Source organism: Lotus japonicus, chromosome 2 (assembly GCF_012489685.1).
Source record: "Lotus japonicus ecotype B-129 chromosome 2, LjGifu_v1.2".
Taxonomy (NCBI): Eukaryota; Viridiplantae; Streptophyta; class Magnoliopsida; order Fabales; family Fabaceae; genus Lotus; species Lotus japonicus.
In genome coordinates, this window is record NC_080042.1 from 60,229,548 (window position 1) to 60,238,530 (window position 8,983).

At 34.9% G+C, this 8,983-nt stretch overlaps 1 pseudogene; it reads right to left on the minus strand.

Annotated features, from left to right (window-relative positions):
* Positions 1-2,990: 2,990 nt before the first annotated feature.
* On the minus strand, positions 2,991-8,781 carry LOC130738621 (disease resistance protein Roq1-like; annotated as a pseudogene).
* Between the last annotated feature and the right edge of the window lie 202 nt (positions 8,782-8,983).

Here is an 8,983-nt window from a genome sequence, read left to right on the forward strand (position 1 = left end):
TGTAGTTGTTGAAGTGATCCCACTTGGAATGAGTGCTACCATTTAAATCAAGTAAAAGTCAAGAAAGGAATGCCACCAGGCCCAGCACCATTTACTCTTGCGTTATTGTATTATTATGCTACTAACTTGCTTGACCTGCCTGCCAGTCATGGTAGAAATTTACAGGAAATTGTTGACCTTTATCACTGTCATCATACTTGGTCTCTTCTCTTCACACGCTTTATACTTATATACATTGTAGAAAATATCTATATCTAAGCCTGGTTAATTATGCAACAGTCTCATTGTTTTTCAATTTTTCTTAATGATAGGACCCCATGCATTCTTATTTTTGTGGCTTAGGCAATAAGAATAAGCTGTTTCCTTTTCTTTTCTTTCCATTATGAATTGTTTTGATTCATTCACATCTCATTTTCACTATCTTTCTCTTCTTATCTCTCACTTCTCTTCTTAACACCATCTTTTTCTTTCTTCTTTGAATTTTGATAATACAAATCTTTAAAAAAATTAAGGGTTGAGAGCAGCTTCAGTGTGGGTGGAGACTAGCTAGGGAGATTTTTGGACCTAAAATATCAAACATCTTAAAAACAGTAGACTCAGCTTCTTCTTTTATTGTATTGTTTTCATGTGAGTTGAGATCTTATCATGAGATGAAAAGCACAAGTCTCCTTGATATGGATGCATAATGTGATGAATGATAAGATAAGAGAGGTAGAAATAAAAAGAGGTGGAAATGAAGTGTTTATAAAATGAGGTGTGTATATATATCATTACTCAACTATCACATTTATCATTCATATATTCACTTCCTATCTCTCTAGTGGTCTATACACTTTAACAAACCTAAAGGGGTTATGCCTAGGGGTGTACAAGACCCGGCCCTACCCGCCAACCCGTCCCAGCCCAAGCCTTTAAGGCCGGGTTCAACCCGGCCCGATCATTAAAAGAGACCGGGTTCGGGTTGATCTTTGAGTTACCCGACTTCGGGTAGGGTCGGGTTCGGGTTGACACTCGGGTCACCCGCCCCGTCCCACATATATATTTTATAAAATTTTAATTTGTTATAATGATTAAAATGTGATACATGATGCTCAAATTTATCTTACCTTGTAGATGAAATTAAAATGTTTAACATTTACCTTATGAATTAAATAAACGTTGGTCAAACTATGGACACTTTCATGCTCTAAAAAGAGAAAATTATGTGTGTGTATTATGCATATGTAAGACAAGTGAAGAAATGATCAAACAAAATGTAAACCTCTCAAGTGCAATAGGTTATGAAAGAATTGGATCCTTTCAAGTTATTTATTCTAAAAAACAGTTCCAACTTATAACTCTTTTAGTATGTTATTATCTTTAAATCTTACAATTAGTATCAAATAGTCTTAAACTTATTGTCCCTCGGGCCAACCCGGTCCCGTCCTACATAGACCCGTCCAAAATTGGACCCGCATAATATCTTGTCGCTTCGGGTCTAAGGACGGGTTAGGGTCTATAAATTGACCCGATCAATATTTAGGGCCGGGTTAGGGTTAACCAAAACCCGTCTCAACCCGTCCCTTGTACACCCCTAGCTATGCCTACCTCATTGAGTGAATATAATATGGTTTGACCAAACAAATATCTATTATAGGATAAAAGTTGCTAATCCTCGCGTTGGAGCTGGCATTTCACACACTGACAGTTCAACGTTTCCAGAAACATCACATCACGCAATTGTCGCATTCATACTTCATGAGTAAAGTATATGCTAAGTATAAAAATCATTACAACTAGGAAAAAGTTCAAGATGTGTTGTAGCATAGCACTATAGCAGTTGTCATAAACAATATGCACAGCCTTAGCATGTACTTGTGATTCATTGAATACATAACAGATTTATAAGGCACAGGAAAATTGGAAACACATTCAAAATGGATAGAGATAATTGGTAAAAAAATGTTAGTTACAAGAAACCTGGATGATAAACTGCAAAAACGACGACTTCCAGATCCAGTTCTAAGCCTCCCTCCCTCTCCCAAGCTGCTAGAAACCAGAAAAAAAAAAAGGTTTTGGTCTGGATATGAACAATTAAAATTCAAATATTACATTGTGCAAAAATATCTCTATCATAAAATAAAATAATATGGTGGAGTTAAAATGAGAAATTGAGAGTGACTGACCATTCAGAGTTAAAATCATTGTATGATGGAAAACTCATCTTCTTTTCCCTCCACATCAGAATCAGTGCTTGAGAGAGACGATCCAGAGTTAAAATCACACGAGGAGTCTCATAATTGGAAGACTCGTCTCATTCATCAAAATCAGTGCTTGAGAGCTTCGAATTAGAGCTTCTGAAGTAGAGGGTGAGGGCTTAGAATTAGCATCAGTCTCTGAAAGGAGACAGAGTAGTAAGTTGCAAGGGAAGTAGTTACGATTTACGAAACCAGAAAGAAACTGATGATGAAAACTCCCCTCAGTTTCTCTGGTGCTTGAACCACTCTGGAATTAATCCTTCCTGATTTTGGGCTTGGCAAAGTGAAGTGTGTGTTTCCAGCCTCATGAACTTCCTGTTAGTTTAGGGTGTAACCCATAAAATATAATTAACTTTCAAATCAAATACATTTCAAACATATAATAAAAACCTAACCTGCTTAAGTAACAAGCTTCTACATGAGAATTGAGAAACTCATGGATAAGCAGTCTTTTGCAGATAAATATTTTAAGTTTGATGGAATCCCATCAATTTCTCGAAGTTGATCGCCCATGAAAACCAACATTTTTTTATGCATTCAGGATGAGTTGTTGTGATATCACACTTACGAAGAAATTCTTCCAAGTTTGTAAACCACGGGAGAGTTAATGCCAGACATTGAACATCTTCATTTTATCATTTAGAGAAAAGAGTTGTTTTCCAACATGAGAAATAACGAACTGGGCTAGTAATATACTTTTGAAGTATTTGTAGATAACTTCCATCATACATTCACCTCTTTTAGAATTCCAAGTAAGAAGAATGAGAGAGAGAGAATCTGATAACTGTGAATGAATAATTATTTCCTCACTACTCAGTTCACAAGAGCTGAATTACATTTATAGCTTGAGACTTCAAACTATTGCTTCTAACTGAAGCATGTGGTCTAATATACTAACTAACAATCACTAAAATAGAATAGCCAACTACAACAGAACACCTAACTCCTAACAGACTTACGAGTACCAAAAGTATACTTCTAACATTCCCCCAACTAAGGAAAACAAAAGCAACAAAGAACAAATAGCCAATTACTACAACAAAGAACAGAGACAACTACAACAGAGAAATAAAATGTCAATCTCTACCATTGACAGCACGTGTGACTCCCTAGCCCTTTCTTTATTACCTTCACATTGTACTTGTATTTCATTATACTGCTTCCACTAGCTTTATTTACTGTTTATTTCTCCTCAGAGATTTTGTGATAACAGATGCTATATGTTGGCGCCACTTCAAGTCAAAGATCCAAGAACCAATTAAGAGTCAATTACACTCACAAATCATTTCAGTGCAGCTCATCTTGTTTCCACAAAAAATCACTTCTGCAATAAATAAATAAATAAATGAAAAGTTAAATTCCAAAGCAATCAAATTGATGAATGGTGCTTTCAGCCATATTATTTTTCAAAACAACAAACAAGAAATCAGGCGAATTCAAACAAATATATTCGTGTCAGACGAATATATTTGTAAATTTGACTAAATATATTTGTTTGAATATATGAGTCCATCATTTCCATTAAATATATTTTCTTTTATTTTCTATAGTCTATAGTTGTGTTATATGAAACAGACCCAGAGAATAAAATTATGAAGAAAAAGCAAGAACTCTTTCGAGTTGGATTTATATTTGAACAGACTTTACTGATAGGAAAATCGTAATCTGAAGTCTAGTTTACATTTTATAGTGAAAACAAAAGATAATCTTTTTGAGAACTTTATATCTCCATTGTGCTACCTTTGCATTGATCATAACACATGGGAAAAGGAATGCCACATGAAGGTTCACCGCCATCAAAAGCAGTTTCAACAATCAACCTTGAGATTATTAAATGTGAAAGTACCAAACTGTGATCAATCTCCTTGAGGTAGTGGCTATACTTCACAATCCTCTCCATGGGGGATGGCTCATTCTAGTTGGTTAGCCATGCATGGCATTTTGTCCCAATGTGCAATGGAACCTAAAGATTTTTCAAGGTAAAAATAAAGTAGATGAGAGATAGCTATGAAAGATCTAATTCCATAAATTATAATCCAAACAGAACAGGAATTGAATTACTAAAACTCAATTCCATTTTATGTCAAATGATCCAATGTTCCAGTTTAAAGTGAGCTGGCTACAATTGAGATTCTAACTATATGAGCACAAATGCATCATTCAAGATGTCCGGTAACAGTTTTCATAAAAAAACTGGACAGCCTAAGCATATATTTATGAATCATGAATATGTAACAGATTTAACTGGTACCAGAAAAAGGAAAAATTGATGAATGCAAATGTAATGTCCATGAATTATTATTTACAAAATAGGACTTGGACAAGCAGAAACAGCAGCTACTGCCTAACCACAATGGCAAGATCCAGCTCTCAGCTTTCCACTTTGATGCTGCTAGGAAAGAAGAAAAAAAAAGATTTTGGTCCAAATCTAAAGTAATTCAAATTTAATCATTACATCGTGTAAAATTATTTGTATCATAAAATAGAACAATTTCAAAAAATATAATTGAACAGAATGCATCTTACAAGAAGACAAGTTTGTCTGAAATTATTGATGTACTTACTTCAATATCTCATGTGATAATAATATAGATGAGTCATCTTTGTAGCCATTACTATTAGTAAATGTATTAGAATCAGAAGTTTCATCTCCTTCTATTTCCCCCCACATCAGAATCAGTGCCTGGAAGCGATGATTCATAGTTAAAATCATGGAATTGTGGAGAACGTCTCGTGATCGAAAGACTTGTCTCCTTCACTTTCCTCCACATCATATGATGGAGTCACATAGTCGGAAGACTCATCTGTTTCGCTTTCCTCCATGTCAGAAAAGGTGCTTGAGAGCCATGATTCAGAGCCACTCTGGAACCCTCTGTGATTTTGGGCTTGGAAAACCAAAGAAGGTGTTTCCTGGCTCATGCAGTTCCTGTTATTTAAGATTTAGCTCACAAATTTGTTTGGCATCAAATCAAATACATTCAAAAACATAACCAAACAAATCAAAACCTAACCTGCTTCAGTAAGATCCTTTTACTCGAGGAATTCAAGGATTTGCACCCTACTGCTGATAAATATTTTAAGCTCGGCAGAATTGCTTTAATTTCTCGAAGTTCATAGCAATAAACCATTTCAAGCTTCCATAAATAGCGGCATTCTTTGATGCACTCTGGAACACTTGTGATATTACTATGAGACAAGTCTAATTCTTTCAAGTTATCAAAGTACGGGAGAACTAATGCCAGCCATTTATTTGCTCCCTTAATGTCATGGAGACAAAGACATTCAATTTTTGAAGACAGCAGCATTGAGCTCACTTGTTCTTCACCTTCATCCTTCATTTCCAATAGCGGCCCCCTTACACCACCATCCATGACCACAACCGAAGCCAGCTGTGGTATTGTGGCAAAGCCCCTTATTGACAACAAGAGATTTACATGTAATAATTTAAGTCGAGACAAATTTTGAAATGAAGATGGAAATTTCCTTATATAAATGTTTTGCAAGTCAAGAAAGGTTATCTTTTACATCTTTTCTAATATTTCTGGAAAACTCTTCAGACTTGAACAACCTGAAAGCTCGAGCTGTTCAAGTGAAGGCAACTTGAGGGGTGGAACACTCCTCAGCTTCGGGCAATCACTAGCATCCAAGATTTTAAGTTTATGCAACAATCCAACCGAATTGTGAATTGTAATTAAATTGTCACACCCATTGAATAAAAATTCTTCTAAATTTGAGAGACTAGATATATCATATATGTGTGTTAAATATTTACGCTCTTCCAAATTCAAAATTTTTATATTCACGAACCCCTGCTTAAAAAAAAGAAAGAGAAAAAGAAAAGTAGAGGCATTAATCAAAAGAATAATCTTAATGTGATTTATTGACAGATTAAATAAAGAAATCATAATTAAACTTGCCTTTGATGAATTAAGCAATTCCGATGATGAAAAGCAATTACCAGGGAGCTTACATATGGAAAGTTTCTTGGGATGAAAATCATATGGTAAATGTTCTGAAGGATATTTCCACCACTCTAATACTCTTAAACTATTTGGAAGATACTTCAGACCTTCAGAAAAATGAGCTCTCTTGATAATAAGTGTTCTAAGATTTTTCATCTTCTTGAAAGCATTCCCATCACATTCTACTTCTTCAAATAATGGGGAATCTAGACATATCAGCTCAATTTTATTTGTTCCCTTTAACATAAAAAAAGAAATACAATCAAAATAAATACATACATTAGGACATCAACAACAATAAATATGGATATTTATATATTATAAATGACAAAAATATGTAACATGAACATTCGTGGCAACAATAATAAAGGTAATTTAAGGTTAAAAAAACACAATTTATTGTCTTACCGCATTTTCTTCCAAAACTTCTACTATATCCTTAGGAGACCATAACCTACTACGTTTTCCAAACACTTTCGGTGATTCTTGTCGGACAATTTCTTTACCCATAACTTCAATCAAGTCATGTAGTGCCACTTCACCATCTTGAGTAATCTTTATGAGAGATTTATCAATTAACACACCAATTTGATACTTCATGCATCGGTCATGATGAGCATTGAGTATACTTTCAACCTCTTTTAATTCATATCCTTTGAAGCAACAAGCAACGTCTAAGAAAACACTCTGCTCTTTTTCCTCCAAAGCATCAAAGCTCACTTTAAGTATCTTTTGGATCTTTTTATCTGGAGCCTTTTCATATTGTTCTAATGCAGATTCCCATTCTTGTATACTTTTTCTATACAAGTTTGAACCAATTACTTCCAAAGCCAATGGAAGGCCGGAAGGATAAGCCACTGCACGGTTTACTATGTCTACATAACTTGGTCTAACTTTGTCATTTTTAAAAGCTTTCCATCTCAGCAATTCAAAAGCATCTTTCCCCTTCAACTCTTTCACTTCACTTGTTCTTACAACCCCGTGCCATGCTAGCAAGTGTTTATCCCGAGTTGTGATGATGACTCTACTACCAAGACCAAACAAATCAGGTCGTCCAACAATCCATTGTAATTGCACCTCCTTGTCAACGTCATCTAGTATCAGAAGGAACTTCGTTTGTTGGAGCCTACATTGTTATCCACTTGTTATCTCAATATCCTTCTCTCCAAGGACAGCCAAAAGAAGGGTCTTTTGGAGATGTAGTAATCCATGTTTGTTTGAATTTTCTCTAACATTCTCCAAAAAACATAAATCTTCAAAATGGTCAGCAATGGAATTGTAAACTGCTAGAGCAAGTGTTGTTTTACCAATTCCACCTGTTCCATGGATCCCTACCATGTGAACTCTATCAATAGACCCAACATCCAAAAGTGAAACTACTTGTCGCACTTGGGACTGTAGTCCAACCGGATAATCAGCAATAGGTAAAGCAACACGATTAATCTTTCTTGATACTTCATTAACAATCTTTCCAATAAACTTGTGTTCATATCCATCTCTGCCCAATAAGAGAAGTGAAGTTTGTGTAAAGTCATAATAATATTAATACATCATGTTCATGTTTGTATTACTTATTCACTATAACTCAATTTTTGTAATAATTAGACAATATCTAAAACGGAATGAAATCAGAATAAGAAACACACCCGTGTTTGAAATGTCCAGACAAATCAGCCACTTGTTGTAGAACTGTCCTCCATTTTTGCAACTTGTCCTTGTTATCTTCAAACCTCTTGGTATGCAGGGTCATTGCTTCTCCATATGTCCCTGTTTGTTTTCGCACATCAGAAGGATCCACATCATAAAATACTGGCCAAACAATTATGGAAAGTTCATGTAAACAAAAAGTGGAAGATGCATAGTTTTTGGATAGCACAACAATGGCAATCCTGGATTTTTCAATGGCCTCCTCAAGTGCTGGTGTGATTTCATCCCCTTTATGAAGCTCCCCGTCATCACAGAGAGCTTTGTAGAGATTTCCGGTAAAGCCGTAGCGGGTATCAAAACCCCTGAAGCTGAAGAACGCATCATAGGTGAATGAATAGGTGATGGAAGAGGAAGATGATGATGGTGGTGGTAGAAGAGCCATGAGAAGAAAGGAAACTGGTAGAGATAGTGATTTTCGGGAAGTTTCGTGTGTTTGTTTTGGCACAGACAGTCAAAAGCCAAATAGTGATGTTTCCTTGTCTTTCTTTTCTTTACATTATTTTTGCTGGTAGATATTTTTAATTTTGAAAAGTATAATAATAGAGTGAAAATGAGATCTAAGAAAATAAGGTATAAATCAAAACCGTTTGTTTTATTTTGGTAAAAAGCTAAAAGCCATTTTCAGCTGTAAAAATTGGACTAGCAAGAAATCTGTCTTTTACCAAGTATCAAATGGACCCATTTATCAATAAATGTTTCTAAGAAACAACAAAAGAACAACGAATATAGAGCGCAACATCAGTATGGATGGATAGTAGGAAATTTTTGGACCTAAAAAATCAAACAGCTTAGAAACAATAAGGTAAGGCATCAAAAAGTTCTGAAATTTCCATTTAAGAATAACATACATTGATAATGTGAAAATCACAATGTTTTATGTTACTTACATTCTACATCCATTTCTACGATTGAAAAACTTTGCATACTACACAGCATGCCATTTTTTGCTGTAACAATGGATTTGCAAGTAATTAGTAACCAGGCATAAGAGTGTGTCACACAATTAAGCAATTCAAATAAGAAATTGGTACTTGCTAGCTTAAATTAAAGCCAAACCAGAATTTTTTATTAAGTTCT